This window comes from Thalassophryne amazonica, chromosome 4, assembly GCF_902500255.1.
Source record: "Thalassophryne amazonica chromosome 4, fThaAma1.1, whole genome shotgun sequence".
NCBI lineage: Eukaryota > Metazoa > Chordata > Actinopteri > Batrachoidiformes > Batrachoididae > Thalassophryne > Thalassophryne amazonica.
Genome location: NC_047106.1, coordinates 78,616,430 through 78,624,808, shown reverse-complemented (window position 1 = coordinate 78,624,808; position 8,379 = coordinate 78,616,430). Strand labels below are relative to the sequence as shown.

General features: G+C 40.4%; 1 pseudogene; it reads left to right on the top strand.

Annotated features, from left to right (window-relative positions):
* Positions 1-4,864: 4,864 nt before the first annotated feature.
* Positions 4,865-6,714, top strand: LOC117508948 (annotated as a pseudogene).
* Positions 6,715-8,379: the final 1,665 nt, after the last annotated feature.

Sequence of the window (8,379 nt, the reverse complement as noted above, 5' to 3'; positions counted from 1 at the left end):
CAGTTCTTGTACCTATTGGTCTTACATCTCTTGGACATAAATCTACAACTAGACGGCAGCAGTTTAAACTCTGGGTACAAGGGGTGACTGGGATAATCCAAGATCGATCACGCCTTTTTAATGGATCTGTTTTTATATATAGATGGCAGGTCATTGAAGGAAACACCAGCAATCTTGCTGCTACAATATGATGCAGACTGTTTTTGTTTTTCAAAGTTAAAAACCAATACCAGCAAAAAAAAAAAAAAAAAAAAAAAAAAAAGGTAAAAACTGATTCAATAAACAACAGTAAAAAATCTTCATAAAAGTGCTGTCCACATTAAAACACCTGAGTTTATGGATGTTGATACATGTATTGGTGAGCTTTCTTCCAAACCTGGTCAATTTGATGCTCAAAGGTTAGTTCACTGTCATTAAAGGTCCCAAGGTATTTCTAGTTCTGTACAATTTCCACAGCCAGACCATTAATAACTACAAGGGAAATGTCATCTTGCTTTTTCTTGAAATCAGTTATCATTTCTTTGATTTTGTTCACATTGATATCTCAAAAGGACAATTTACACCAGCTGATAAAGTCTGATTTATAACCTAATGTGTAACCGCAAAGTAGGTGCATCAGATACATAACAGTTATTCAAACACTTTGCAACTGGCATGTCTGCTGCAGTCCAAGAGCAAAATTCACTGAACTTGATGGGAGAAAATTTATGTTGATTAGTTGAGAAAATATATTGTCTGTGAAGTTTTACTGACAAAATGGAAGAGTGATCACAGCTTTACACTGAAATGCAGTTTTAATCACGGAGACAATCAGATATTTTTTGTTTCATCCTTCATCTTTCTCACCTTTCCTATTCTACACCTCTCTCATTTCTTTTTTGTCTTCATGAAGGATGCTGATGGATGTGCTTCTGCTGCACAGTATGATGAGGTTAAGAACTCTGGCCTGTGGGGTTCAGTGTGTGTGTGTGTGTGTGTGTGTGTGTGTGTGTGTGTGTGTGTGTGTGTGTGTGTGTGTGTGTGATGTATACTAGATGTACACTCCAAGGCCACAGTACAATCAGCAGAAAGAATTCAATAGATGTCAGCAACACTTTGAGAACAGTGTGAGGCATGTTATTCCTAGAAGGAGAGAGCATATCTCACCCATATTGGCCTCTCTTCATTGGCTTCCTGTTAATTCTAGAATAGAATTTAAAATTCTTCTTCTTACTTATAAGGTTTTGAATAATCAGGTCCCATCTTATCTTAGGGACCTTGTAGTACCATATCACCCCAATAGAGCGCTTCGCTCTCAGACTGCAGGCTTACTTGTAGTTCCTAGGGTTTGTAAGAGTAGAATGGGAGGCAGAGCCTTCAGCTTTCAGGCTCCTCTCCTGTGGAACCAGCTCCCAATTCAGATCAGGGAGACAGACACCCTCTCTACTTTTAAGATTAGGCTTAAAACTTTCCTTTTTGCTAAAGCTTATAGTTAGGGCTGGATCAGGTGACCCTGAACCATCCCTTAGTTATGCTGCTATAGACGTAGACTGCTGGGGGGTTCCCATGATGCACTGTTTCTTTCTCTTTTTGCTCTGTATGCACCACTCTGCATTTAATCATTAGTGATCGATCTCTGCTCCCCTCCACAGCATGTCTTTTTCCTGGTTCTCTCCCTCAGCCCCAACCAGTCCCAGCAGAAGACTGCCCCTCCCTGAGCCTGGTTCTGCTGGAGGTTTCTTCCTGTTAAAAGGGAGTTTTTCCTTCCCACTGTAGCCAAGTGCTTGCTCACAGGGGGTCGTTTTGACCGTTGGGGTTTTACATAATTATTGTATGGCCTTGCCTTACAATATAAAGCGCCTTGGGGCAACTGTTTGTTGTGATTTGGCGCTATATAAAAAAATTGATTGATTGATTGATTGATAATGCTGTTTTTCATTTTTTATATAATGTACTGCATATTTGTGGAGTCTCACTTATGTGTATTTCTCTGTGTTAAACGAGGTGATTGTGTTGTGCTGCTGTCAATATAATGATTCTCTTTTTCAGTTCTTGCTGTACTTATCGTGAACTGACTCAATAACTCAGACATATACAAATACAAATTCAGACTTGCACACACAAACAAATAACCATCACACTGATGCTCTTTCTGCTTGAAACAGCTGCATTGATTGCACCACTATCAAAACTCCTGTTTGAGTTTGTCATGATTTTTACACATTACCCCTCAGCTCACAAAGCTGTTAAGATTTTTATTTTCATCTTTCACATTGAAGAGAATACTTGCACACACAGGATGTTTACTTCAATGTTATTAATATTAATATTAATAATAATTAATAATTAATTAATAATTAATTAATATTAATCTCTTATTGCATATGTTGCTATTATATACATGTGGTTCATTTGTTGAATAAATAAATATGTGTGTATTCTGTACACTTAAACATGTCTTACTGGAACAAATCATCTTCTATAATAGCCAAGTGGTCTGTCTGTGCGTGTATGTGCATGTGTGTACATCAGTTTGGCTTTGATCACAGAGAAATTGAGGAGAGCTGACATTTGCCGTTTGGTACGCTGATGTATTTTGGGTCAAGGATGAATGCTGTGAAAACAGAAAGTTGATAGAACTAATATTTTTGGAGAAATGAATATTATTTTAATATATTAGCTAACCAGTGATCAATGGATGTTGTGCTGCAATGCACCATGGGAGTCTTGAGTTCTGGGGTTTTAAATGTTGTTATTATGGTTCATATTAGTTTAACAGTCATGTTACTGTTATTGATTTATTGTGTTTTTGTAGTTCAATTAGTTTATTCAGTTTAGTTAAGTGTCATGTTGCTGTTACCATGAGTGAAAAGTGCACTGTATTTGATGTCTTCTGCCATGTCTCTGTTTGTCAGTGTGTCAAATGAAAAGCATCCTAGAGCAGAATGCAGAAAAAGACAAAAAGTATGGGGCCTTTATTGTAGTAAAAGTATTTGCAACTGTGTATTTCGATCCGTGCATGTGTAGCTAGAACCACAAATATGAAAAGAATCTGTGTGTCTATTTTGACCTATGCGTGTGTAACTAGATCCACAAATGTGTAAAAAAAAAAAAAAAAATCAGTCTCTGTGTATTTTGATCCATGTGTGTGTCAACAGATGCAGAAATTTGTAAAGAAATCCATGTGTGTGTAACCAGATTCACAAATGTGTAAAAATAAATAAATAATCTGTGTGTATATCCATGTTTCTGTAAAAATTGGGCCATTAGTTTGGATTTGTTCTTACATGTGACTTTTACTACACTCCTGCCGTGGATGATCAGCAAATGCGTGCAGGGACTTGTACCTGTGTGGAGACTTGTCTGTGTGCCTTAGTGGCTATATAGCTTCACACCACCACGGGGCATAATCAACAATAATATGGTTCACCCTTACCATTTTAAACCTGGCTTGGCCCTCAAAGAACATCCATTGATTCGGTTTGAGGGTGTCTTTTTTTTCTCTCTCTCTCTGTTTTAAAGACCATGAACATGGATGGATTATGGGGCCATTATTGTATCAAAAATATTTATTTGCAAATACTTTTGCTACAATAATGGCCCATAGTGGATCTTCTATTGACATTCATGTCTTTTAATTTTAAATAAACAGAAGAATAAAAATGGTAATAATAAGAAAATGTTAACACAGATAGGACTATATCCTCACTGAAGCTGCCAAAAAAATGGAAGCTTCTCACAACCCAACTATTTGGGCAACACAGTGGCTTAGTGTTTAGCACTGTTGCCTCACAGCAAGACGGTAATGGGTTTGATGCCCACCCGTGGCCTTTCTCTGTGGAATTTGCATGTTCTCCCCTTGTTTGCGTGGGTTTCCTCCCACATTTAAAGACATGCAGGTTAGGTGAATTGGAGACTTTATAATTGTCCAGGACTTGAGCTAAATGGGACTAACCTGACTAAATAAAAGTTAAAAAAAAATTGATACTATATTCATTGTTGGTGTATCAGTATTCATTGTTCAGTGGCCTGAACAATGGATGTTGATAATTACATTCTGGACTCTCAGGCTATTCCAGCAGAAAGCATGCATGCATGATTTTATTTAGTAAGTTCAATGTAAGTGCATAATATAATTGTAAATACGTAAAAAATACATGGGTGACACAAGAAAGTGAAAACACTTGTTTTCATTGTGGTCCATTTAAAAATGAATTGACAAAATAGAAGTAATAACAACAACAACAATAATCATAATAATAAGAATAAGAATAACAGTGTGTATATTATAAGAAGAACCTAAACAATTTATAAATACATTAAGACAGTAAATTAGCATAAAAAAATTGCATTATTAACAGGAAATAAAAGGGTTGAGTTCTTCCTCAAAAACTGTTGAGTTTGATGTCTAAGATTCAAAAAATATTCTGTTGTCACACGGTATTCCAACTTATTATAGAAACTTTGCATAATTTATTACCAGCCTTCTAGTTCCAGTCTAGAGCCCATACATCCCCATGGGCAATGTGCTAGTACTTATTTAACTCTTTATCAGCTTCTCTGAGCAAATCTTTTTTTAATCACATCCATCTGCACCATTTGAATTTATTTACACTTTACAGTTTACCTGGGGCCTGTACTACGAAGCAGGGTTACTGGCTTATCAGGGTAACTTCGGGAGTAAGTTGATGACGTGTGGAGTAACTTCCCGATTAACCCGTACTACAAAAGGTGGATAGGTTTCGATCGAGGCATGCTGCCATGGCAACTTATGCTGTGCGCCAACCCTGCTCCGAGCAGGTTATGTTCCAGGTTAGCGTGAGGTTTATGCTTAACCACACCCCTTATAAGTACTGCCCATCCACCTGCAATCACTCCGAAGACAATGCCGGCCTACCTGGATGATCTGTGTGATATTGGAGCACAAATTGTGAGGGGCTCTCTTCGCAGGGCGAGGGCTTTTAAAGACCGCTGGAATCCGCTGACATACCCGGACGATATTCTCTATGAACGATATAGATTTTCAGCCAAGGGAATTCATTATCTGTGCCAGCTGATCGGGCCAGAAGTCTGTAACATCACCCATCGTAGCAATGCCCTGATGATCGAGCAGATAATGTGCCTTGCACTTAGATATTTTGCCAGTGGACAATTTATGTATTCCATCGGTGATGCTGAACATCTGAGCAAGAATACTGTATGCCGTATGATTCGCAAGGTAGTACTTGCTCCATCTAAACTGTTGGATGCATTTGTCGTTTTCCCTGGTCATCTATCCGCAATGCAAATCAAAGAAGGGTTTTATGCAATCGCGGGTAAGTACTAGTATCAAAATAGGTCCAATGCATGTCCATTAATGAGGCGAAGTGGGGCTTATCAATAACAATTTTTCCTAGGTTTCCCAAGGGTAATAGGAGCCATTGATTGCACGCAAATCCCAATCAGTGCACCCCTGGGAGAGCACGAGGGTGATTATGTCAATCGCAAATCATTTCACAGTATCAATGTGTAGGTATAGCCGTTCTACTCGGCCTATTTCATATACCCATTATTGTGTAGTCCACTCTAAGCTCACCTTCTCTTCACTTATGTCAGCGACATAAAGGTTTCTTTGGTTTGGGTGATTTTACTGAATATACTTGAACTTGAACTTATTTATTTGGCACAACTCATCACTAACAAAAAACTAATATACAAGACAAGTCCACAGTGACATGTGTGACCAATTATGGATATGCAATCACTATAATTACATATTTCACATTCTGCTTCTCTCCACATGGGGCTGACCTGTTGGATAACATTCATGCCAAAGTGAAACATATGTAAGTATGTCAACAGAATGACCATTAATGGCTGTAAATCCTTAGATGACATGTGATCACCAGTACATGGTGACCAGCCTGGATGCAAGGTGGCCAGGTGCAGTCCATGACTCCCGCATTTTTAGCGAGTCCATCCTATCTGCAGGATTTGAAGAGGGTAAGGCAATTAGCATCCCAAAGTTGTTGTGGGACATAAACTTGCATGTGACATGTTCCATTTCATTAAAGGGCACTTTGATGGTCTGCTGCTGGGGGATCGTGGATACCTGTGTCTGAGGCATCTGCTAACGCCCTATCCGGACCCACAAACAAGGGTGCAGAGACATCTTAATGCCGCTCACAGCATCACAAGGGCCAGGATTGAAATGACGTTTGGCATCCTGAAGGCACGGTTCTCCTGTTTGAAGGGCCTTGGTGTAAAGCCAGGGAGGGTCTGTCAGGTCATAAGCGCGTGTGTGGTGCTTCACAATATTGCCACAATTCGTAAGGAAAGAGTCCCAAATGTCCCTCCCATGCCCCCAGACATTGTTGACCCCATGACCCTTGACCAACCCACAGGATGTGCAGTGAGAGAGGCAATCACAAACCAATTTTTCACTCATTAAAAGTAAAAACACCCACACAAGAAACATATTCAAGATGTTTTATTGTGGCCTCTCCCTTTCCTGTAAATCAGAAGGGATCAATGAATGATGGTACACACATTGATGCATCACTGGCGAATGTAGACGTACTGTAGCCTATATAGTACCTTTTTGTCATACTCTAGCTTATTTCAAGCCTCAGTTTTTTTATTTCAAGTCTCTTCTTCTCACAGTCGAGCTCCAGCATGCGCTTTCAGTTCGTGCTGTCCGAGAGGAGGTTGCCACAGGAGGGGAAGGAGGCTGCTGCAACTCTTCCTGAAAAATAAGATCACTCAATTCACAGATGCAACACTGCAGTGTGATAAGTCATCTTCCTATATTATTCAGTGTAGAGTATGAGTGATGAACCAACCTGGCTGTGCATGTCTGTACCAGCAGTTAGGGTGTCCTCATCCACATCCTCACCTGAGTCCTCACCCACCTCCTCCTGAAATACACATCTAAGTAGGTAAGTAAGTAAGCTTTATTTATAAAGCGCCTTTCACAGACCAGGGTCACAAAGCGCTGCACATGGCATACAAAAATAATCTAAAAATAACATACAAAAACAATAAAATACAATATTAGGCTAAAAAGCTAACAAAGAAATGTGTCTTTAGTTGCCTTCTAAAAGTATCTATACAGTCCAGAGAACGAAGGGCACAGGGAAGCTCATTCCAGAGGCTAGGCGCCACCGCTTTAAAAGATCTGTCCCCGCGAGTTTTAAAACGGGTCCGAGGAACCATCAACAGGTTCTGATTGGATGACCTGAGGCTCCTGGAGGAAGCATAAGGCTGGATCAGGTCCCTGATGTACTCGGGTGCCTGTCCATGCAGAGCTCTAAAAGTCAATACCAGGATTTTTTAATGAATCCTGTAGGAGACAGGCAGCCAATGCAAAGTATTAAGGATAGGAGTAATATGGTCCCTCCTGCGGGTGCGGGTAAGCAGGCATGCAGCAGAATTTTGCACAACCTGCAGGCGGGCCAACTCCTTCTTATTCAGACAGGTGAAAAGACTGTTACGATAATCCAAACGCGATGAGACGAACGCATGAACAATCATCTCAAGCTCTTTTAAAGTCACCATCTTACGGAGCTTAGAGATGTTCCGAATTTGGAAAAAACAGTTCTTAACCAGATAATTGTGTGCTGCTCCAGAGACATCCCTCCATCCAAAATGACACCCAGGTTACGCAGGCTGCTTTTAACCATGCAGCTTAGGCTACCGAGATGCTGCTTAATTCCAGGTACAGCACTATCTGGTGCTACAATCAGAGTCTCAGTCTTATTGGAATTTAACTGCAGACTGTTCTCAGTGAGCCATTCCATAATTTTGGCCAAACAATTTGTGAGAGAGCAGAGTTTCTGTGGCTCAGTTGTCTTAAAAGAGCAGTACAGCTGCAGATCATCAGCATACAAATGATAGGACACATCACTGAACTGCTGGATCAACTTGCTGAGAGGAAGGAGATACAACGAGAACAAAACAGGTCCCAAGACCGATCCCTGCGGCACACCCCACAGAAGATCTGCAGATTCCGACACTGCATTGCCCACCATCACACTAAAAGTTCTACCAGTCAGGTAAGAGGTAAACCACTCTAAAACACAACCTGACATTCCAACCAAATCCCGCAATCTGTTTATCAGAATGCCATGGTCAATGGTATCAAACGCCGAAGACAGATCAAGCAGAATCAGCACAGAACATTTGCCAGTGTCAGCTGCCATCATCATGTCACTAGACACCTGTGCACTTGTGAGGCTGCGCCTACATCAGTCACACTTAATTCAACTCCATTCTTATACTACCTGCGCCTGAGGATCACTGGAGGTGCCAGGCTGTGGTGGCTGGAGGAGCTCCACATTCTCCCCCTCAACTGTACAACACACATGTACCTGAATATCATGAGATCACCATTTCACTGTGAAACATGAATGTCATATTACC